General features: G+C 45.7%; 1 protein-coding gene across 1 annotated transcript in view; it reads left to right on the top strand.

Annotated features, from left to right (window-relative positions):
- The first annotated feature begins 1,387 nt into the window (after positions 1-1,387).
- Positions 1,388-22,881, top strand: part of PEX2 (peroxisomal biogenesis factor 2) — a 73,555-nt gene continuing 52,061 nt past the window's right edge. Inside the window, exon 1 of the mRNA XM_069621235.1 lies at positions 1,388-1,476. The gene's annotated coding sequence lies outside the window, so the exon portion shown is untranslated. The remainder of the gene's footprint in view (positions 1,477-22,881) is intronic.

Below are 22,881 nucleotides of genomic sequence, written 5' to 3'. Positions count from 1 at the left end.
GGAACTAGCCCACTCACACTGAAGCAGCTATTTCCCATTAGAGAAATGGCCCTCCGACTTGGAGAGGCAGAAAGGTCCCCTCGTCTAATGGGAACTAGCCCACTCACACTGAAGCAGCTATTTCCCATTAGAGAAACGGCCCTACGACCCGGAGAGGCAGAAGGGTCCTTTCTTCTAATGTGAGCGAACCCGCTCACACTGAAGCAGCTATTTCCCATTAGAGAAAGGCCCTCCGATCGGAGAGGCAGAAAAGTCCTCTTGTCTAATGGGAACTAGCCCACTCACAGTGAAGCAGCTATTTCCCATTAGAGAAACGGCCCTCGGACCTAGAGAGGCAGAAAGGTCCCCTCGTCTAATGGGAACTAGCCCACTCACACTGAAGCAGCTATTTCCCATTAGAGAAAAGGCCCTCCGACCCGGAGAGTCAGAAGGGTCCTTTCTTCTAATGTGAACGAACCCGCTCACACTGAAGCAGCTATTTCCCATTAGAGAAACGGCCCTCAAACCCGGAGAGGCAGAAAAGTCCTCTCGTCTAATGGGAACTAGCCCACTCACAGTGAAGCAGCTATTTCCCATTAGAGAAACGGCCCTCCGACCTGGAGAGGCAGAAAGGTTCTTTCATCTAATGAGAACTAGCCCGCTAAAACTGAAGCAGCTATTTCCCATTAGAGAAACAGCCCTCTGACATGGAGGGGCAGAATGTTCCCCTCGTCTAATGGGAACTAGCCCGCTCACACTGAAGCAGCTATTTCCAGAAAGGTCCTCTCGTCTAATGGGAACTAGCTCACTCACATCTAATGGGAACAAGCCTTCTCAGTGTGAGTAATCTAAACCACATTATTATGCAGGACCAGAGGACTAGGGGAGCAAAAAAGGCAATTTCTCTAATGGGAACTCGCCTTCTCAGTTTGTGTAGGCTAGTTCCCATTATTATGTAGGATGTGGCCACTAGGGGAGAAAAAAAAGAGCCATTTCTCTAATGGGAAATAGCCTTCTCAGTGCGAAAAACATTCAACTACACTTACGTAAACAATAAACCAGCTTGCTGGCAGCCGAGTTTCCAACACCCATCTGCCCTGAAATTCCCTCAGCGTACGCTGCACGGCCATAAATCACTTCTGTTAGCGGGATACTACTTACCAGCCAAGAATACATGCAAAAACCTGCTGTTGCTTCAACCAAAATGAAAACAGGAATAACAAACCCACCGGCACCTAAATATACCTGGCCTACATTGCATTGCATAAAATCCTCCTTCCTCCATGATTCCTTCCCTACCTAAGCACGTAGACGACGATCTCTACGTGAACGTGTATAGGTCATGACGCCTTAAAGGCATTTCAGAAAGTCTCGGCAAACATTTAAACAAACACACTATGCTATTGGTCTCATAGGGACTTTAAATGTGTGTTTCAATTGATAATGAAAGCAACTAATCCTTCTGTTTACCAAACGATACTTTTCAGGCAGTATCCGGTGAGTGCGTGCAATGATTGCGATCCAGCTCGTGTAATGAATGTTATAAGCATTTATTTTTAGAATCCGTTAACTCAGTTCATTCGCACCCCTTTGTTGTTATATTAGTAAGATGAGCCCTTTTGCAAGAGACCATAGCTGAAGCTGTAATTCGTTGCATTGTACTCATCATCACCTGTTGAAATTAAGTACGTGACATCTGTTTTTGAAATTACACAGGGCAACCTGTTGGTTTTGTAGACACAGTAGCTGCCCCGTAGCTAATTTACGGTACAGTTCAGGCTCTGGAATGCTGGCAGACGCAGTAACTGCTGTGCAGCCTCTAAACAGACCGTTCATGGACTGGTGTATATGACAATATGTTAGTAGGTGCTGTCATTATATAATAATACCTGCTCCGGCTAATGATTGCAGACGTGAACTGTCTAAAGTAATTATTCCCCAGGAGTAATCGATGCAGATCTGGTACTTCTCTTGGTCTAATGACCCTTGTGTAGATAATAACTGCAGCACAGTGTCTGACTAGGTCTAATGGCTGCAGACACAGAAACAACACCCCGATGAATACCAGCAGAGCGAATGAATGCAGACACTACCTGCTCTGAAGCGAATGACTTCAGATACAGTACGTACCTGCTTATCAGCTACATCTGACAATACCCGCTCTGGTGCAAATAATTACAGACACCTGACCTGGGATACCGATTCCATCACGGTACCTGCCCTGGAACTAATGAATTTTGATACAGTACCTGCTAATCCGTTACATACAGAATACCTGCCCTGGGGCTTATAACTACAGGGTACGTACGTACTCTGGGGCTAAAGATTCCAGTCACAGTATCTGCTCTAGAACTAATTGTATTTAACACAATAACTGCTCATGAGCAAATCTGGGGTTAATGACTGCAGAAACAGTAAAAAAAAAAATATCGTGCACCCTTTCCTTCGCGTGTGTCCTTTCCCATTCCTAATTCTCCTCCGACACCTCGAACCACACGCTTACAAACGATTTTCAAAACGTGTTTGGTGCAACTGATCGGATGCTCATATACTTCACTTGTGCCAAAAAGGTGGCGAACGTGCAAAAAGGACTTTTAAATGTGTGCATCATAGTTGTGCATACTCAGATGCTCTTTACCCACTAAATGCACAACAACGCAAGGCAGAGGGTGGAAAGGGGCCTCTGGGCATTTTCAAGTAAATCGTGATTTTCAAGAGGTGCACTTTAAAAAGCACGGGCGAAAACATTTCCCTTTGCCTATTTGGAACAGGTGCAGGGCGCTATAAAATGTATGGGAATGTCACTTCTGATCCTCTCATGCAATGAGTGAGTGATTGCTCTAATAAGCAAGTGAATGTTGAGCCAAAGTATATATGTGTGTGTTTGTGCTGGGGCCAGGAGCATATTTTGGCTGGTGAGGGCAGCACAGTAACGATGCACTTTAAAAAACAAAATGTATTTTATTGGCCTTTTTAACAGTAACACTACATGTAACCCCCACCCTATCCCCCTCAATCCCAACACAAGTAACCAACAACACACCTAGTCCTGACCCCCCTCACTTGGGTCCATAAGCTCGGTAGATGGCTCCTGGTCCCAAGTGGCCAGCTCTATCGCCAGCCGTTGTACGGGCCCTTGTACCGTTTGAGAACCCCCCCCCAATAGTCCTCGCCTCCTCTAGAAACGTCAGCCATATCTCCTCTCAGCTTCCTGTGAAAGTGTCCTCCCCAAGTGGAGCGAGTATTCACACCAGCCACAGCAATCTCACTTTCCTCCGGCACCATGGGGCTCGCGAGTCCTCCTGCAGGTGATGGAGGGCAATGTCCCAGTCCGAGAGAAACCTTTGGTGATCCCCTTTAATCAAATAAATCACCCACTCCAGTGCCACCAAGTTCCAGATTTTACTAACCCATTTGTGTTCTGTAGGGGCAGATTTTTGTTTCCATTTGTGTACCACCACAAGCATTGCCGCCACTATCAGAATGCTGTATGTCTTTTTTTGAGCTTTCGAGGGTAGATTTTTCCAGAACTTCGCCAATTCCCAGAATGGCCATGCCTATGTTGTCCCAAAAATACTATTCATTGCTGCACGGACCTTGTACCAATAAGGCTGTATGACTGGCCATTCCTACCAGATATGCTTGCACAATTCCAGTTCCCTACGTCCCCTACAGCAGAGCGCTGTCACAGTTGGGTAGAATGTATGCAGTTTTTCTGGGGTGAGATGCCATTGGACCATTATCTTAACCCATATCGCCTGAATCTGGATGGCCCGTGTGAGCTTGGGGGATATCTGCCCATAACCGAGTCCAAAGTTTCCCCCTCTAGCAGCTGCCCCACTGCAGTTTCCCAGTGCTCCATATAGTGCCATGCCTGGTTCCTTGCCCCCTCTGCTATAATCCCATAACGCTTCTACCAAATGCCTGTCCCCTGTGTCCATCGTTACGGACTGTTCAAAGGGAGTGAGATGCCTGGTGGCAGCTGACCTGACCATTGGGTTCGTAAGCCAGTGTCTCAGTTGAGAGTAGCAATACCTCTCCACTCATCTAGCCCAAAGTCCTCCTTGCACTGTGTATAGGATTTAATTCCCTGACCTGAGAACATGTCATGTAGTTTGTGGCCCCATGCCGCCTCCCACCCATTGAAGGCACCCCCTTCCATACCCGTCGTGAACTGGGGATTCCTAAACAGCAACATCAGCGGGGAGGGGAAGGTGGTCAAGTTCCCCCTCTGCACCAGCTCATCCCATGAGTCCCCCACCATGGCCCCTATCCGTGCAGGTCTATCCCCCTTGGGTCGGCGCAACACCTCGTCCACCGGCGAACCCACCACCGCTTTGTCCATTCGACACCAGACCTTTGTGCAATAGTCCCTGAACCAATCCAGGATCACTCTGATTTGATCCGCAAGGAAATAGAGGTGGAAGTTTGGTGCTCCCAGCCCTACCTTGCTTCTGGGAAACATTAGCATCTGCATAGCTGTTCCAAATAAATGACCCCACATGTTTTTGAAGGGTCCTAAAGAAACCTTGGGATCCCCCACTGGCAGGGTTGTGAAATAGTACAGGAATTTTGGAAAATCACCATTTTAAGGGCATTTATCCTCCCCAGCCAGGATATTGCTAAGGGCACCCATTCCACCAGCAGCCGGTGCAGCTTTTCAGCTGAAGGTTGGTAGTTAGCACGGTAAAAAGCACCCAGAGAACCAGTAATCTGGACCCCCAAATATCTAATGCCGGGTTCTAATTCCTGAACATTTTCTGAGGGGACGGTCAAGTTTAATATCTCTGACTTTTGGGCATTTATTTTTAACCCTCCCACCTCCCCAAAGAGAAGAAGTTTCCACGAGATCCCTGAGAACGAGGGTTCTGGTTCTGTGATCAAGAGGAGCATGTCATCAGAAAGTGCTGTGACTCTATGCTCCTCACCCCCAAGGGAATCCCCCTAATATCTGGGGAGGCCCTTATGCTGGCCAAGAGCAGCTCCAGGTGGATGGTGTATAAGAGCGGGGAGAGCGGGCAACCCTGCTTAGTGCCTCATCAAAACCTTGATCCTCTGGGAAAGTTGCCTGTTGATTGCCAGGCGCAAAGGAGGAGTTCGGTAGTTGGCTCTTACCATTGAAAGGAGTTTAGAACTGATTTCCATTACCTCCATGGTATGGGAGAGGAATGGCCATTCGACCTGGCCGAATGCTTTCTCTGCATCTAACGCTACTAAAAGTACAGGGGTTCTAGATTTTATTAACTTTTTCAATCATATGACAGACCCGCCGAATATTATTCGAGGTCTGCCTATGCCTAATAAATCCCGACTGGATGGGATCAATCAAGTTGGGGGGGATCTTAGAGCTTATCCAGGCGTGACGCCAGAACCTTCGTGTAGATCTTTGTGTCTAGATTATTAATGGTAATCGGTCGTTCCGAACCGCATGGTGACATCCTTACCCGACTTCGGGAGTAGCACAACCTTGACTTCTTCCATTGTCGGGGTGATACACACTGTCCCTCCCCCCCCCCCCAAAGGAGTTGAGAGCTGGACAAAGCACAGTATCTGGGCCTCTGGAAAGGTTTTGTAGAAACACGCTGGAAAGCCTTCTGGGCCCGGGACCTTTCCTGATGGCAAGGCAGCTATAACTGCCCTTACTTCTTCAGGAGTAATGTTTCCCTCAAGTTCTTCCTGTTATTGAGGATTGATCTTAGGGAGAGGGCACCGAGACAGGTATTCCATTTGGGCTCCCTCCTCAGAGGAATCTGCTGTGTACAGGGATGATATTTAGTGAACTCCGAAATTATATCGGGTAGAATAGTGCTTTCGTGCCCCCCTCACCCTCTGTCTTTATTTTAAGGATTGTCCTTGACGCTTCTTTTTTCAACCTCACTAACAGGCGATCTGCATTATTGGCTTTGACATAATACCGTTGTTAGAAGTAGAGCAATGAACGCTCTGCAGCTCTAGTCTGTGAAACATCTAATTTCCCCATAATCAGCCGATATTCCCTTCGCAGCGTACTCCCCACGTTATTTGCCATTTGAGCCATTATTTGTTTAAGTTTAACCTCCAATTCCTCCTGTAAAAGACCTAGTTGTTTGTCCCACTGGCACTTCATCGCAATGAGCTTCCCCCTCAATGTAGCCTTAAACGCGTCCCACACCACCTAGTCGCATACACCCTCTTTTGCCTTAAGTGCAAAGTAATCCAAGAATGTATTCTTTATGACCTCACATAGGACTCAATCCTTAAGGATGTGGCTAGGGAACTTCCACTGCCATAGGTCTGGTTAGGTCTGATCCATATTTAAGGTAATCGTTATGGGTGCATGGTCTGACAGGGCACTCACTCCTAGCTCGCTCCCTGTGACCTGACCCAGTAGTGGCCTCAAAATCCAGGTGTAATCGATTCTTGAGAAGGATCTATGAATGTGGGAATACAATGTGTAGCCCCCCACCCTTCAGTTCCCTCCAGCCATTTACCAATGACAATTGGGCCATGTGTTCCTTCAAGCAAGCAGATGGCGCCCCCTGGTTGTGGAACACCCTTGCGGTCTTGTGTTCTCTTGGGTCCCCCGCCAGATTAAAGTCCTCTACCAATAATATCTACCCTTTGGCAAAAGTCTCCAGTTTGGTCAGTGTTGCCCGCAAGAACCCATCCTGCCCTGTATTAGGGGTGTAGATTGCTGCCACTGTATATGTCCCCCTCTCCTATTGGAAAGAGACCGCCAGATACCTACCCTCTGTATCCCCCTCTGTAGCTATGACCTGGAAGCCTGGGATGTCCTGAATAGCAATTAACACCCCCGCCCCCATCCTCCCTGGGGCGTTGCATTGGAACAGATGGCGCTACTCCTTGACTTTCAGCTTATGCCGGTCTTGCCTCTGAACCTGCGTCTCTTGGAGGGCTACAACTCTCGGTTTCCCCTGCCCCAAGGATTGTTCCCCTTTCCTTCTCTTAACCAGGGAATTAAGCCCCCTGACGTTTAGGCTGGTCACCTGAAGCAGCTCCTTCTTTTTCCATGATCGTCTTACTGTGCGGCTTGCACTAATGAGTGGTTGCTGTTGGGATCTCCCCCCAGCCCCCAATTCCTCTCTCCCTTCACCCACCATCCCACCTCATCTCCTCCCTCCCCATCCCCCCCGCCCCCCTCTGGGCGGGCTCAAACAGCCTCTACTCCCCCCCCCAATCCTCCATCTCTGGAATTGAGCCCTTGTAACAACCCAGAGTAAAACTGCTGTGCGGGTCCCCCTAGACCCATATAGAACCAAGACATCCAGTACCACCAACCTCCCCTGGGACCTTTACCCTAACTTCCTCCCCAGGTGGGCTACAACATTCCTTCCTGTAACCTCCCTTTTCCTTCAGTGTGGCACTCCTGTGTCGATGGGCCTGTGGGCACCTTCCACTCCTGCCCCCTCGTCGGGGGTGGGTGGGTTTAACTGGGCCCCTTAGGCCCTGTTTTTTTTAGCCCTTTATTGAAAGCTTCGTCCACTCCCACATTTTCCTTTTGAGCAGTTTTCCCGCCGGTCTTTGTTCTTGCCTTGGTGCCCCTTTGTCCCCAATCTTCAGTACACTCGTACCTTCCTCACAGGTGGTACCCCGATGCTGTTTCCCTTCCCATTTGAACAGTAGTCCAAAGGGAAAGGTCCATTTATAGCATATGTTCAGTGCATTAGCCCTAGGTGCTGGCGGCTGCCAGGAGGGCCAGATCAGCTACAATGGCTTGGAAATTCAGCTATCCCAGGACTTAGCCCAGACCACCCTGGTGAAGCGTAGGATGATGGGCTGTGATTGAATGGTATTCGCTATCTTGTCCCCAAACTCCTGAAAGCATTTGCGAAGGGCCTCCTGGGTGACCACTTAATCTTTTGCAGTGTCTGCCAGCGCCCCCCAAATCCTCTCCTGCCATGGGTTCCTGATCTCCCCCAGCTGGTACCTTGCTGTCGCTGCGCCAGAGTCTCTGCAGATTGCCCTCCTGTGGTTTTTCCACCTACTTGGGGGCAACTTGCATGTCTTTACCCTTCTTTTTGGACATAGTGCATAGGCAGGTCTGATGGGGGGAGCCCTGCTCCCTCCTCTTCTCCCTGATATTGTGTCACACCCTTCGGACGTCTGCTGGCTAATTTTTCTGGACATAGGAACCTCCTCCCTCCGCCGCTTTGTGGGTCTGCACTTGACCATGCGGGGGGTTTGGAACTCCCCTCTAACTGTGCGCAAGTGAGCCATTATTTGCCCTCCTCCTTGGGTTTCAGATGACCCTCCTCCTGGCCCTGGTGCTAGGATCACTCTGCCCTGAGCCCGTCCAAATGGCCCCTCCCTTTATTATTCCTTGCCCAACACAGATGTAGATGGTCCCCTATTCAGCCTCCATTTCACTCAGGATTGGCCCCACCGGTCACTTTCTCCCTTGTATCCCTTTTCTGTGCTTCTGGATGAGGGTGCGCTGGCTGAGGCACTTTATGCAGCTCCGAAATGTACCTCAAAGGGGCCTCCAGCCACCCCGGCTATAACACTGCAGGGCCTCCGTGGTCTTCTCTGCATAGTGCGCGCCCCCCCACTTCTCACTGTCATTCTGCTTAAAGCTGGTGATCACTGCCTGCTCATCACTGGATAGCCTCTACCTGCTTGCATCCTTGGGCCAGGGCGCGTTCTGACCTGTGATGGTACTCCTCCAAGGGGCGGGGGAGAAGAGCCGAACCCCGCAGGGTCGCTACCTTCCTGCCTCTTGGCCGTTCCGGGTGCTCCTCTCAGCAGTGGGTAACGGGTATGGTACCTCCGGATCCTACTGTTCTCTGTTGAGATGATGCCTCTCCGGCTCTGGGGCCGCTCGGTCCTGCCTTGATCTTCCTTCCGGCACTCGCCAGCAGGGCAGCCCCCGCTCCACGAATCCAGCCCTGTTGGGCCTCCAATATAGCAGGCTGCTCCTTCCTGGCAGGCTCATTTGCGGTCCGGGAAGCAGCCGCTCTCCGCCACCCTGCTTTGCAGATGCACTGGGTTCTCGACTGCCCTGGGTCTCACTGAGTGGTTCTTCTTGCTCGCGGTCTGCAAGCGTGTCTCTCAGCTCGGCCTACACCAGCGGCGGGCACAGTGCCTCTGCACCTCAGACACTGCTGAGACGAAGGGTGCACACTTGCCTCTCCCGAATCCCCCAGTGATCCGGACTGCTGCACTCCACCACTGCAGTCTGCATCGATAAATCCCTGCCTGGGAAGGCTCTTTGAATCTATCTTCATTGTCTTTGGGTCGGGGGGTGCGGGGGGAACTCCACGATCATGCTGCTCTCTATTTGGTGGCCATCTTGGAATCCCAATGGACTTTTTAATGGGTATCCATCATAGATGCCAGTACAAAATGCTGTTGATTTCTTGTTTAGAAAGCTTGATATGAGCTTTTATGTGGCTGCCGTGGCATTTTGGGGCACCCAGTCTAGCCATTCCTTGCAGTGGCATGACATTTCTTGTTTTTTTAACTGGGATTCTATGACAAAGCAAGCATGATGAGTGTTATGTGTCTAGACTGGCATTTAGGGCAGCCAGTCAATCCATTTCCTACTGTGGTGTGGCTTTTTTCTCTGGGCATCAAGTGTAAAGCAAACATAAGCATTATTAAGCATCCAGATTTGCCTGTATTGTGCAGCCAGTTTAGACATGTTTTCTTGTTGTGACCCAGGTAGTAGCTTTGTCTGGGAAATGTGCTGCGGAGATTAGATGGTCACATGGGACTTTGTGATTTACCAAGTCAAATGCAGCCGACAAATCTAGCAGTAAAAGGAGGGCTAGTTTGCCATTGTCTTTTAATTATTCTATTTGTGTTTTGAGGTCAATCAAGGCCGTCTCTGTACCGTGTCTTGGTCTAAATCCTGATTGCCTGAGGCCGAGGAGGTTGTTTATAAATGCTTCTGAATCTGCAGCTAGGCTGCTCTATCCAGGATTTTCAATAGAAAGGGGACTGTAGTGATGGGTCTGTAATTTATGGGGATGTTAGGGTCTAATGACGCTTTCTTAAGTAGTCAGAGAACCCAGGCATCTTTTAGATTGTTGGGGACTATACTTGTATTGAATGAGGCGTTTATTATGGAGGTAATAAAAGGAGCCAATTCCCTATTTGCCTCCTTGATGATGGGGGCTGGGCAGGTTTCTCCCTGACATTTAGATGGTTTCAGTTTATCGATTATGTCTTCTACATCTTTGGTAGAGAGTTAAATAACGTGCAGGTATTACGTGTGAGGCTGGGGGGGCGCGTGTTGTGATGTGACAAAGGAGAGACTTCTTTTTTTTAAATTCTATTTTGTCTTGTAGCCTAGTTATTTTGTCTATAAGTGCTTTCTGAATGTTGGAGCACCATATGATGTCTTTGGTGCCGGTGTTGGGAGGAGCTGGTAGAGATTCTAATTCTCTGAGTATATTAAAGAGTTCTTTGGTACTCGGTTTGGCTTGGATAATCCGGCTGTTGTAGGTGTCTTTTTTTTTTTTTTGTCTGTAGTATCGCCTCTTTGTAGTTGAGGGATGCTATGAGGAAGTTGTCCTTGTTAGATGCTGAGGGGAGGCTCTTCCAGAGGGCCTCTGCATTTCATTTTGTCTTGCGTAAGGCTCTGCGGTGCGGCATAAACCAAAGAGTTCAGGTAAGTGCAAGGTTTTGGCTTGTGCAAGGTTTTGGCTTGCGTAGTTTAAGTGGGGCAATTGTATTGATAGCCTTGGTTAGGGTTTGGTCGTAAAGGTCCACTAATACAGTGGGGTCTGTGTGCAATTCGACCGTGGTGTTGATGATGGGTAGTATCAACGGAAGTACTTTCTCCTTTATGTCCCGATTGTTCCTCGTGCGTATCGGAGGGGAGAGGTTCTGATTGGTGCGCTGGTTATCATTCTTGATAATGAATGAGATCAGGTGATGGTCTGACCAGGCGCAGGGCGTGTTGGATAGGTTGTAAAGTTGCAGTTGAGGTCCGTCAGCGCCAGCCAATCTAGAGTCCTACCTTTTTGATATGGGTAGGTTCAGAGATGCGATGAAGAAAACCAAGTTCAGATATTGTGTTGGCGATGTCGAGAGCTTTAGCGTCCTTAGGGTCTTGGTAACTAAGGTTGAGGCCGCCAAATGGGATAATTTGAGATCTTAGTGGTGAGGAGTGTAGTGATCTCATCTTCAAAGGTGGATACCGGCCCAAGTGGCCTGTATATTAGGTGCATGGTGATTGTTTGGGTGGCTGAGACAGGGAGCTTGACAGTATTTCTGCTGAGGGGCAAGGTTGGCTGGATATGGGTCTGAGGCCTAAGGAGGTTTTAGATATAAAGGCAACACCCTGCCTTTAGTTTGGTTAGAAGCTCTATCGCATCTGATGATGGTGTAATCGTTAGGGATGGCGAGGGAGAGTGAGGGCCCAGCTGCTGCGTGGAGCTAGGTCTCTGTGATAGCTAGGAAGTCGAGGTCTTGTGCCGTTATGTAATTAGCGATATCTAAGGGATGGGCTGGAAGTGATCTGGCGTTGATCAGAGCTCCCTTGATGGGTGGGATGGCCTTGTTGTGACTGCCTTTGTTTGCAGAGATGGTGTTTTCCCTAGGCGAGATGCTCCTATTTGCTAAGTTCTTGGGGAGGTCCGCTGACTTAGTTATGGTAGTATGAGCTTTGGTAATGGTGATGGTTTAGGGTGCAGATAGGACTGGCAGAAATCTAGAGCCTAATCTATCATTCCTGCATTTGAGTGAGCAGGGTAGATTAGGTGTAGTTCTTTTGGCGAATTGTTTGACCCAAAGGGCCGGTGTATTTAGGGAAGGGTTGCTAGACAAAGTTGTTGTGATGGGTGTAGGTTTGGAGGCAAGGTGAATGCAGGAAGGTAGGAAAGCGGACAGGGGAATACTATCCGATGATGGGAGCCTTCTGCTCATGGCTAAAGAAAAGCTAGGGATTTTGGGCATGTTGTTTGACATGCTGTTGGGCTGTGAGGAGTTACTAGTGTCATTCATGGCGATAGTGGGCTGTAGAATATGACTGAGCAATAGCGGTATATAGCAGATTATGGAGTTTTTGTTTGTTTATTGATTTGATAATGTGCAGCAAACCCTTAGGTAGCTGGGCGCAACAGTACAAGAATTCTCGAAGCTTAGTTACAATGCCAGTCTCAGGCAGGTACATATAAGTGAGTACAACATATAATACAGTGTATAAAACAAGATACAGCTGATCAAAGGTGCAAATCAAGGACCAAGGCTAAACAGTGCCTATGTTTAGGGTGGGGGTAGAGTGGCATTGAGGGGAAGAAAGGTTATACGTTGGTGCGGAGCCAGTTGAGAGCGTTGTGTCTAAATCTGGCGTAGGCTAGAGGACGTCTAAGGTCAATTGGGAGTGTATTCCAAGATTGCGCAGCTTTGACTGGGAAACTGGTTCCTCCAGCCGTGGTAAGCTTAAATCTAGGGATTTCGAGCATGAATGAGTTGACAGATCTCGTGGGTCGGGTCGTGGCTCTTCTAAAGATTTTTTCCGCTAGGTACAGGGATGCTAGATTGTTTAGACATTTGGATGTGATAGAGATGGTTTTTAGGAGGATTCTGTCTTTTTTTTTAGCCAATGAGCCTCTTTCCTGAATTTAGTGATGTGATCTCTAGTTGGGACGTTCAGCGCTGCTCTTAAGGTATTATTTTGCAATCGATGAAGTTAGTCAGTGACATATTTGTTGGTTCTCGAGTACAGAGCGTTACAATAATCTAGTCTGGACATAAGAGCGTTGGCCAGGGTGACACAGCTGGCGCTGGAGAGGAATAGTCTGGCAGCGCCGAATAATTTGCAAGTGTAAGCTATTGTGGAGGCGAGGGAGCTAACTTGCTTTTTAAGGGTGAGGGAGGAGTCTAGATAGAATCCTAAGGTTTTTACCACAGGCATAACCTTAATGATATTGTTATCAATATTAAAGGATGTGTAGTTTGGGGATAGTTTTTTTTAGGTTAGTGTCCGATCCGAGGAGCAGTATCTCGGTTTTATCGTCATTCAGGCAGAGGCCGTGGGTCGCCATACATGCCTGAATGAGGATGTATATCTTATTCACCAAGGCCGAGTCTGTTTCATAGTTGCCCAAAAGGGGTATGAGGATCTGGGTGTCATCTGCATAGTTGGTGTAGGTGACGCCCAGTCTGTCCAACTTGTCAAACTGTGGCTTGGTGAAAATGTTATACATAGTGGGTGAGACACAGGATCCCTGTGGGACTCCACATTATTTTGATGGGATCAGCGCAGGTTGAGGTTGAGAAGACTCTCATAGTCCGGTTAGCTAGAAAGGATTGCACCCATGCTATAGCTTCCCCTGTGAAGTTGGCAGCGAGGGTGCAAGGAGTGCAAGGGCATGGTATATAACATGAGGTAGTAAGCTATGGTCAATGTAGAGGCTGGGTGGTCAGAATGTCTTAGTACATAAGGCTATATCAGGCAGGCTCCTGCTGTTTTACAAAAGGCACAGTTTTGCAATATGCTGAACACAGCAGTGGCAGTTAGCAGGGTTAAAGTTGTTATGAAATAAAACAGTTACACAATCTCACTGAGCATGGCGATGCATTTCAAGAGACTGTAGCGGTTTTGGAGGGGAGAGGTTCTGATTGGTGCGCTGGTTATCATTTTTGATAATGAATGAGATCAGGTGATGGTCTGACCAGGCGCAGGGCGTGTTGGATAGGTTGTAATGTTGCAGTTGAGGTCCGTCAGCGCCAGCCAATCTAGAGTCCTACCTTTTTGATATGGGTAGGTTCAGAGATGCGATGAAGAAAACCAAGTTCAGATATTGTGTTAGCGATGTCGAGAGCTTTAGCGTCCTTAGGGTCTTGGTAACTAAGGTTGAGGCCGCCCAATAGGATAATTTGAGATCTTAGTGGTGAGGAGTGTAGTGATCTCATCTTCAAAGGTGGATACCGGCCCAAGTGGCCTGTATATTAGGTGCATGGTGATTGTTTGGGTGGCTGAGACAGGGAGCTTGACAGTATTTCTGCTGAGGGGCAAGGTTGGCTGGATATGGGTCTGAGGCCTAAGGAGGTTTTAGATATAAAGTTGTTATGAAATGAAACAGTTACACAATCTCACTGAGCATGGTGATGCATTTCAAGAGACTGTAGTGGTTTTGAAATGAGCAATAATGCAGTTTAACTGAATATGTGAGATCAAACGAGACATTTTATGAGCCTGCAGCTATTTTGAGATGAAACAGTTGCATAATCTAATTGAGTATAGAAAATCAAGCAACGTATTTAATTAGACTGCAACGGTTTTACAAAATGTGCAGTATTGTAAGCTAGCTGAGCATGGACAAAACAAACATGGCATTTCCATTTCAAAAGACTACAGCTGTTTTACTGGCTGGCAAAGAGCAGCTAATGTGTTCCTGATGAGTACTAAGGCTGCGTTATAGTCCGGCTTTAAGCAGGTTTACATTTGCGAATGGCTGCTATTTAACTCAATGATAGGGTATGTGCAAGCTATTGAGGGGTCAGTTATTTTGTATTTTCTTTTGTTGGACCTAAAGCTAATAGGAACCATTGGAATTCCTCATCTTCTATTTTGTAGGCCATATCTACTATATTTGTGCTTTTATTTTTTATTTATTTATTTTTAATAAAAGGTTCTGTGACAACAGCCACATACTTGGATTGGTGTTTCAGCAGATTTGTTTTGAAACTTAGCAATTTCTTTTTTGTATGTGTTTTTAAGGAGGTTGGTGTTTGTGAGGTTTTCGTTTTCTAAAGTTACTGAATTTTCTAAGTCAACTTCAGTTCCAAAGGATGTGCTCTTTTTCTCAAATGAGTTCTTTGGCTGTTTCAGGTAGGAGGATGTTATTTAAATTTTGCATTTCTAGAGCAGGAGTTTTTGCACAGTACAGTTTATGCACAAGCTTTTTTGTAGCGTAATGGTGTTTTTCTAACATTTTGATGTGGTGGAATGTGCTTTTTGAAAGCAGTTCCTTAAATGCAGGCTAATGAATATCCTTGCAGTCAAGTCTGAATGCGCACTGGGCGTAACGGTTGTAACGTTTTTATTCTACTTTTGTCTTTTCGTTTCACATAGTGATTGAGGAATTGTCGTAAAAATTTGAAGGATTGTGGGCGTACGTTGCATATGGAACTGCACATCCATTTATACAGTGGCCTGCTTGGGCAAAAGTAACATTTGGTCGAAAGTTTGTTGGGGAAGTTTTTTCTATAAGGGTTTCTTTAGCCATGATGGCGTCTCCTACCATTTCATACCCTCTGTCACTATTGTCCATCAGTTGTTTTTTTTGTTTTGTTCTCGTTTATAAGTGTCTTCATTGAATTATGGTTCAGTACTGCTTATGTGAATCATTCACCTTCACAGAAGTTTCAAAGGTATATATTGACATTGCACATGTTTTGAAGTACTTTCCATAATTTATTGATTTATTTAGTTAGTGGTTTCATTCTGTTTAAAATTGATATGAACAAGTTTCTCTTCGGTAGAAATGTACTGTCAATTAGAGCTTGCAGGTTCGTTTTCTGCAGTAGTTTTTAAGGGTATATTGTGACCTTTTAGCTGGCTTTAAGATTTTGAAAATGTTTTGTAAAATTATTTTTTGGATTGCTTTACCATGGCTATTTTAACATTGGTAGATATAGTGTTAGGTTCATTAGTAGGTCTGCTTTTGTTTGTACATTTTTGGTTTTAGCTTTTGCCAAGAGGTGGCCTTACTTTTTCTTTTGTGGTGGCTGGTTTAGTTTTGTTGAGTGAGGTTAATAGCTGTTTAGTTTTAATGTTTTAATGTTTTCTATCAATTGTTTTAGAGGTGGATGACTATATGGCATGTTTTTGTTTTTATCTGATCCCAGTTTTTTCTCTTTTCTACAGTTGATTTTTAGTAGGCATTCTGTTCTGTCTTTTTGGAGAAAAAAAAAGAACATTTGTGTTTGAAATGTGTCTAATGTTTATCCATGGCATGATTGTACAGATGAATAGAGTGTTGTGGGATGATGGGTGTGGTTGTGAAGGTATTAAGAGGCTATGCAGGTGTGATGGGTGTGGGTTAGCGAGTAAGGGCATGGTGGTTTGATCTAAGTAGAGCCATTATGATGTTTTGAGGAAAACAGTGGTTGTTATAATGGTGTGAATGTTGCAATGTAAGGTGAAGTGTTTTGTGTGTGTGTATATATAGATACTTTGTCAGTACACACATGTGTGAGCAAGAGAAGAATGGCGGCACTATAATGGATTTAATGAGAAAGGTTGGAAACTATCAGCCTGATTCATGGAATTATTTGCGCCGAAAACGCAGATTTGCGCGCCTTTCTGCCCGAAAATCCCTGTTTAAAGTATGGGGATTTTCGGGCAGTATGACTTTTACATGGAATGAAAATGCTATGCATTTAAAAATGTTTCTTTTTAGGAGAATTTTATTGAAAGAAAAAAATACATATGTGCATTTACAGCAACACTACATTTTTCTAAAATAAAGTAAAAGCAGATGTAATGTAAATGATTTGTAGAACATGTGTGGGTGGTACTTGTGGAAGTTTAATATGTTGGCTGTACGTGTAAGTAAGTGGCACTTGGGGGGGGAGGGGTGTGTGTGTGTGTGTGTTCGTGTGTGTGTTCGTGTGTGTTCGATCTCCTCAGTAGATGTCAGAAATCCATTCCGACAACTATATTCTCTGCATAAGGTCCTTTTTAATTAGTACACGGTGGATAAGGGCGGACAGAGATAAGACACACAACAACGTGTTTCGCCCTGGCGGGCTTTGTCAGATTGTACAGATTACAGTGTTTTACCATCTGTTAAGTACGTCCTTTTGCTGTTTCCATCATCTGGTGCAACATATCGTTTCTTGAACTAAGGTAAATGTGGCCGCCATGTTGGTACGTCCTTCAATACATTCCCCTATGTCTCAGCCAGTAATTGAGACTTTAAATATTAAGTCTGAATATTTACATATACTTACAAATACATATGGGTGGGACGAGAAGATGTATAAATAATTTGTACTGAGAAATGCAGTGCACTCCATTATAGGAAGTACTTCACTGCTATTCTGGTTCAAAGCCTCATTGGAGACATCACTCAGAGTGTCTAGCGCAGGACCACTACCTGTTATATCATGCATTGATAGGCATATTTGTTAAGGACATTTTGGTAAAGTGCTTGGATGGGTGAAGTGCATACTGCTTCACCCTCCAGTTTATACATATAGTGCAAATGTAAACTGGCTAGTGAGACCATGGATATGTCATATAACGTGCACAGTGCATTTATAAGCCATAAAGTGCATGCTGCTTCACTTGTAAACCGTAAAGTGCATGCTGCGGCCCGATTCAAATAATAGAAATAATAGCGTAAAAAGCATAGAGTGTCTTGTTGGATGCAGATGTTGAATCTGCAAATATTTATCTTGCAGAGTTTCACAGTAGGTTTTGATGCATGCAGTTTACTGTGAGAAACGGGAGACATGTACTCAAAGTTCAAGAGTACATCTTAAGTGTTGAACTGAGATGACGGTGTTACAGGCAGAGTTGAAAGCGGCCAATATGGGAGTGTTACAAACAAAAAAGTAAAAATGGTAGAAGGGCTGCCTTGTGCTACAGTGTGCGCGGACACCTCGGTAGGCCACGGACATCAGACGTGTCATCTGGGTCCTTTTAGGATGGTTGGCATGGAAAGGACTGCATAGACCGTGGACAGTGGTAGATGTCCATGGACATCGTGGGATTAGCCAATCAGGTTTTGTGGTTGTGGTGTTGTGGTGTACAGGAAGACAGGGTAGAAAGTTCTTTCTTTGTTCTGTGCAGTGAAGATGGCTATGGCTAAGCATAGTGTCTGCATGGTGGGAGATTCTTGTATTCATTCATAGAAGCTTTATATTGAATCTCGTGGTATCTGCTACTATTGGTTTGGAAGAAGTGGATGTTTCCTGGTATGCAGTTTGTGGGTTAAAGTGGGTAATCTTATTACCATTTTGTGAGAGTATGGCTTGCTTTAAACTAGGGATGTAACGAATACATATTTTGTGTTCGGCCGAATACCAACTAGTTTGCCAATGATTCGGCCGAAGCCAAATATGAAGTCGAATAGTTGCTTTATTTAATAAACCATGTTCCAAACTTGAAAAAACACACCTATAAAAAAGTGCAATTTTTAAATGCATTCTATACTTTTATTTCTCTTCATTGTAATCCATGCAGCATCTTAATTTAAAGTATCAGAAAATAAGCAGATTTAATCAAAATGAAGGGACCAAATGTACAGAATGTTGTTGCATATTCAAAACCAGTGCCAGTCGAAATTAGGAGGCTTCACAAATGTAGAAGTATAGGTTGAACAAAATGGATATTGCAATTTGCAATAAGGTGTGTCACACACTGGCCTTCTGTGATTACCCAACATAAATTCCTCTGAGAGACCTGTTGGGCATATTACTCTGTCTTACATAACCAAGCCTTTCTAGTCTCCACTACCTATTGTGAATTCTTAATGTTTCTCCATGGGCATTGCCCATAGGAACAAATGCTGCTCACTTTTCACTTATCTTCGCCACACCTTGCCAATATACAAACACATGCACCTCATCATTCCTGATAAAATATCAGATAATGCTAAACTCAGGTCTCAGTCTTTAAAAAAAGAACAATGGGGGGGCTACGACATACGTAATGGGAAGTGACTTGACAGGAACTGAATGTACCCTAAAGTGAAATGTGCACATTGTCTTTTCCAACTGAAGAAAGTGCACACTGCATATAAACAAAAAGATTTTCCTGTAGTGTTGCTAGCTAAGTATAAAAGGTGAGCACCTTTTTATGTCTAAGAATCTGTAACAAAATATGCCCTAAAGAGCAGATTACAATATGAGATATTTTACAGCTGTGTGATAGCAATTTGTCTGGTCTTGTGGCTAAGTGTCTGGTCTAATTCTATTCCATTTTGCAAACTGAAGTCTATATTTGCCTGTCTGAGTTCTTGTTGCATTGTATTCAAATGAGAATGACAAAAGTATTCGGCAACAGCCGACTAGCAAGAAGCTATTTGGCTGGAGCAGAATAGCTTTTTTTCAGCCGGAATTCAGTCGAATACTTACTCAAAGCTGAAGTTCGGTTCACCCCTACTTTAAACGTCCAGATATTATTATTGTGGAAGTAGCAGTTTGGGGGTATCGCGACTATCCATCGAAAATAAATTCATTGCATTGAAATCCAATGAAATGTATTCATTGAAAGTCATTTCCATTGAAATGCAATTTCATTGAATACATTTAGTGAGATTTTGACTGGGGTTGGGGTGGGGGGCTGCCCTTGGCATTTGGGGGATTGGAGGTGGTACCCCCCCAATAAAGAAAATGTTACATGAAGCTGGCCAGTGCCGAAATACTTAAAAGATTTCAGGACTGGACAGCTCCATGTAACGTTTCAACAGGGAAAATAAATGCTTTGAAATGCTATCTTTTATATTTAAAAGTACGTATCCATCGAAACCTGTCCATTCCTATATTCGATGGACATGTACTTTTAAATGTAAAAGATAGTATTTCGATGCGTTTATTTTAGTTGCATTTTCTTCGATGGTTTTCCTTTTTGATGGTTCTTTTTTGATGAAAAGACCGTAAACCCAGTTTGGGCTATGGGACTGCAGTATATTTGCAGTTTGCCATGAAGCATATGTTGAAGAGTCTAATGCAGGGTTGTCCAACTCCAGGCCTCAAGGGCTGAATCCATGATGGATTTTCAGGATACCCCTCATTAAAATTCATGAGCTAAATTTGCATGCAGTGATTCTAAATGTAGGAACTTTTTTGCTCATGAATATTAATGAGGGATATCCTGAAAACCTGTCAGGTTTCCGGGCCTGGAATCAGACAACCCTGGTCTAATGGAACTGTTTCCAGCTGCAGAGATACATTTTTCTGAAATTATTCCAAATATGGAGACTGTAAAGACTGGAGGGGGGTGTCTGTACTTCTGCTCTCTATATGGTAGAGGAGAGGCACAGAGGACCCCAGCCAAGATTCTCTATTATTGGTAAACGTGGTCGAGCAATCAAGGCCTAGCTTCTCAGGAGGTGATGCAGGCTGGTTCTTAAGTACAGTGTAGTCCCTGAGCCCCCACACAGGAATGCCCCCACACAGGAATGTCCAAACACTGTATTACTGAAAACACAGTCTTTATATAATTAATATTCAAAGGTATGTACACTCATCACAATAACTCACTTTGTACTCAAGAGGTCAACAATGGCAAATATATACAATTCTAAAGTGGTACCACCAATATTATCAGATCTCATTAAAGTCCATCAACTATACTGTCAGAATGTCACACAGATCAATAACAAGGAAACCAGCAGTAGAGAAAGGAGGAAGAGCAAGATGGTTGAAACAATAGGCAGGTTACTGGCCTCTACCGTTAAGCACAGTTCTGTGTGGAGATCCCCCCCCCACCTGGGCAACCTGTAAAATAAAGATATAGCACAAGCCCAGTCCATATATTGATCAATAAGTCTTACTTTCTCCTATAATGTTTTTACCACCCAATGTACCTGGTGGAGCAGAGTTCTTCGAAGAAGCGTCGATGGATCCTTCTTGAGTGACTCCCTTTAAAGCAGGAGCCACGGATCGTTGAGAGGCGTTGAAAAAGGTGAACTTGGTGTCGATGAGAAGTTCGAGGGTGCCGAGACCACGGGGTCGATCCAGGCGGTGCTCCTCAGCGACGTCCTGCGAGGATGAGGTGTGCGGAGCACCTCGCCGATTGATTGTTCAGGACCGCAAAGAGTTCCTGAAGAACTGTGGCCCAGCAAGGACGTCGAGTTGTCAAAGTCTTTGTGGTCTCTAGGTGGCGGGAAACCCACCGGCGGATTCTCCTCGGCGCGTCGGCAGCCTTGACTTTCTCCGGCGGGACAAAGCGGTCGACGTTGCGGACAAGGGAGTCCTTCGATTCAAATATTCTTAGGCAAAGGAGCGGGCGGATCGGGTCGTCAGCGGCACGGCGTCAAATGGTCCCCGCGTCTGGGCAACACAACTTCGACGGGCCTCCAGTGGTTACACAAACCTGCGAATCCTGGTCGACGGCAATGGACTTAGACGGCGGCGAAGTCCGGGTGCTTCACTTAGTTCTCCACAGCGGTCCCGTCTTGGGTTGGCAGCGTTTCGAGGGTCTGACTTCCAGGGAGCTTCGGCGAAGGTTAGCGGTGCTCGATGGTCCCTCGGAGCATGGGAAGAGGTCGCCTTACCAGGTCCTCTCTCGGATCAGTCTTCGATGAATTCGACAGCTTTCAGATCAGGTCGAAGCAAATGCAACAGCAAGTCTTCTTCTTCCAGCTGGGCGTCGAGGATCAGCAGTTCCAGTTACTCTTCAAGTGTAGACATAGCTTCTGAACAATTTCCAGTGGTGAGAGGTCCCCAGATATACTATCCTGTCTCTCAACCACACTGCTGGGTCACACTCGCAAGCCAATCATACAGAAGGGCATTCATGCAGTCAGTCAGCCAATCAGGCACACAGTGCATTCAGGCCATCTTCCTCCCTCTCAGACACTCACAACAAGGAATGTGGATTGGGACAAGTACCCAGCCATTCAACACTACACACTGCATTCAGGCCAGATTTTCGGGCCGGGCTGTCTCAGTCTTTGTCTCTCATACCAGAAACCAGACAGCCACAACAAGAAGTGCATATTGGTCACACACTCCGTTCACCCAGGTCCCACCCACAGGGTGTACCCACAACATACAGTCACTGGGAAGGCTCCATCTGGACTGGACTTTACAACAACACCATATATGGAACTTCCACCCAACAGCCAGTCAGGGGGAAGGGACGGAGTCAGGGCTTCCCAGGACTTTGGGAAAACAAGGTAACAGGCAATAGAAAGCAAGAAGCCACAGGGGCCATCTTGTTTTCCATCAGGAATCAACTGATTCTAATGGCAGGGCCTGGGTATCCCAAAATGGAGGATACTCAGAGCACCTGTCAAATTCAGCATGGAGCTGCCACCAGCCCATACCCTGCTCTGTGGGCCACCAACAGGTGCCCAAAAACATACACTAGGGGCACAGGGTTGTAACCCCACCCATGGGTGCCATAAGGGTATCCCATGGGTCTGTACACCAAACCAAAAACAGGAAGAGCTGCACTGCCAGGCGTCCCACATGGACTCCTGGGCAGAAAACAATACAGAACACAATGAAAAGGACTACAGGACAAGGACAGGGAGGCCCTGTCCCTCCAATGCATTTCCAGCATCACAGAGACGTCCAAACTTGCTAAGGCCATAAATGGACAAAGCTAGTCAGCATCTCAATGAAGGTGTGCTTTCCAATATCGTTAAGTTATGGCATCTTTTGACATTGAAAATTATGGTGTAAATACTTTTCAAAGCGATGGACTGCATCTGACTGATGTTGGCAATCAGATTTATCGTTTGAATGTTCAAAATGTATTGGAAAAGTTGGTGTGAACACATTTAAAGGGAAGATGTGAATTGTATAGTAAAGCATTTGTTAGGCGTAGGATATAAAAATGAGGGGAAAAAGTTGAATACGTTTCTGTAGTAGTTATAAAAGACATGAGCTCAGTTCAGCATGTTACTTTAGTAGATCAAAGCAAAAAAAAAGAAACAAAGGGTGTTTTTAAACTAATCCCTCCAACCCACCCCGCAAAAAGGCTCTTTTACGAGCCACCATTGCAGAATAAATTATTTACAATGAGTTTAAACCTACCCACCTCCTTTAATTAGCTATTCTGTCTTAGGACATGGTGGTAGTTTGCGGACACCGCACGTGCCATTCGGGTCCTTTAAGGATGCCAGGCATGGAAAGGGGACCGCAGACAGTCGTGGATGTCTGCTGACATCGGGGGATTAGCCAATCTGGTTTCTTGGTTGTGGTGTATAAGAAGACAGAGTAGCAAGTGCTTTCTTTGTTGTGTGCAGTGAAGATGGCTATGGCTTT

The sequence above is a fragment of the Ambystoma mexicanum genome, chromosome 5q, assembly GCF_040938575.1.
Source record: "Ambystoma mexicanum isolate Mex_15411 chromosome 5q, UKY_AmexF1_1, whole genome shotgun sequence".
NCBI classification, from domain to species: domain Eukaryota; kingdom Metazoa; phylum Chordata; class Amphibia; order Caudata; family Ambystomatidae; genus Ambystoma; species Ambystoma mexicanum.
This window is presented reverse-complemented; position numbering and strand designations above follow the sequence as displayed.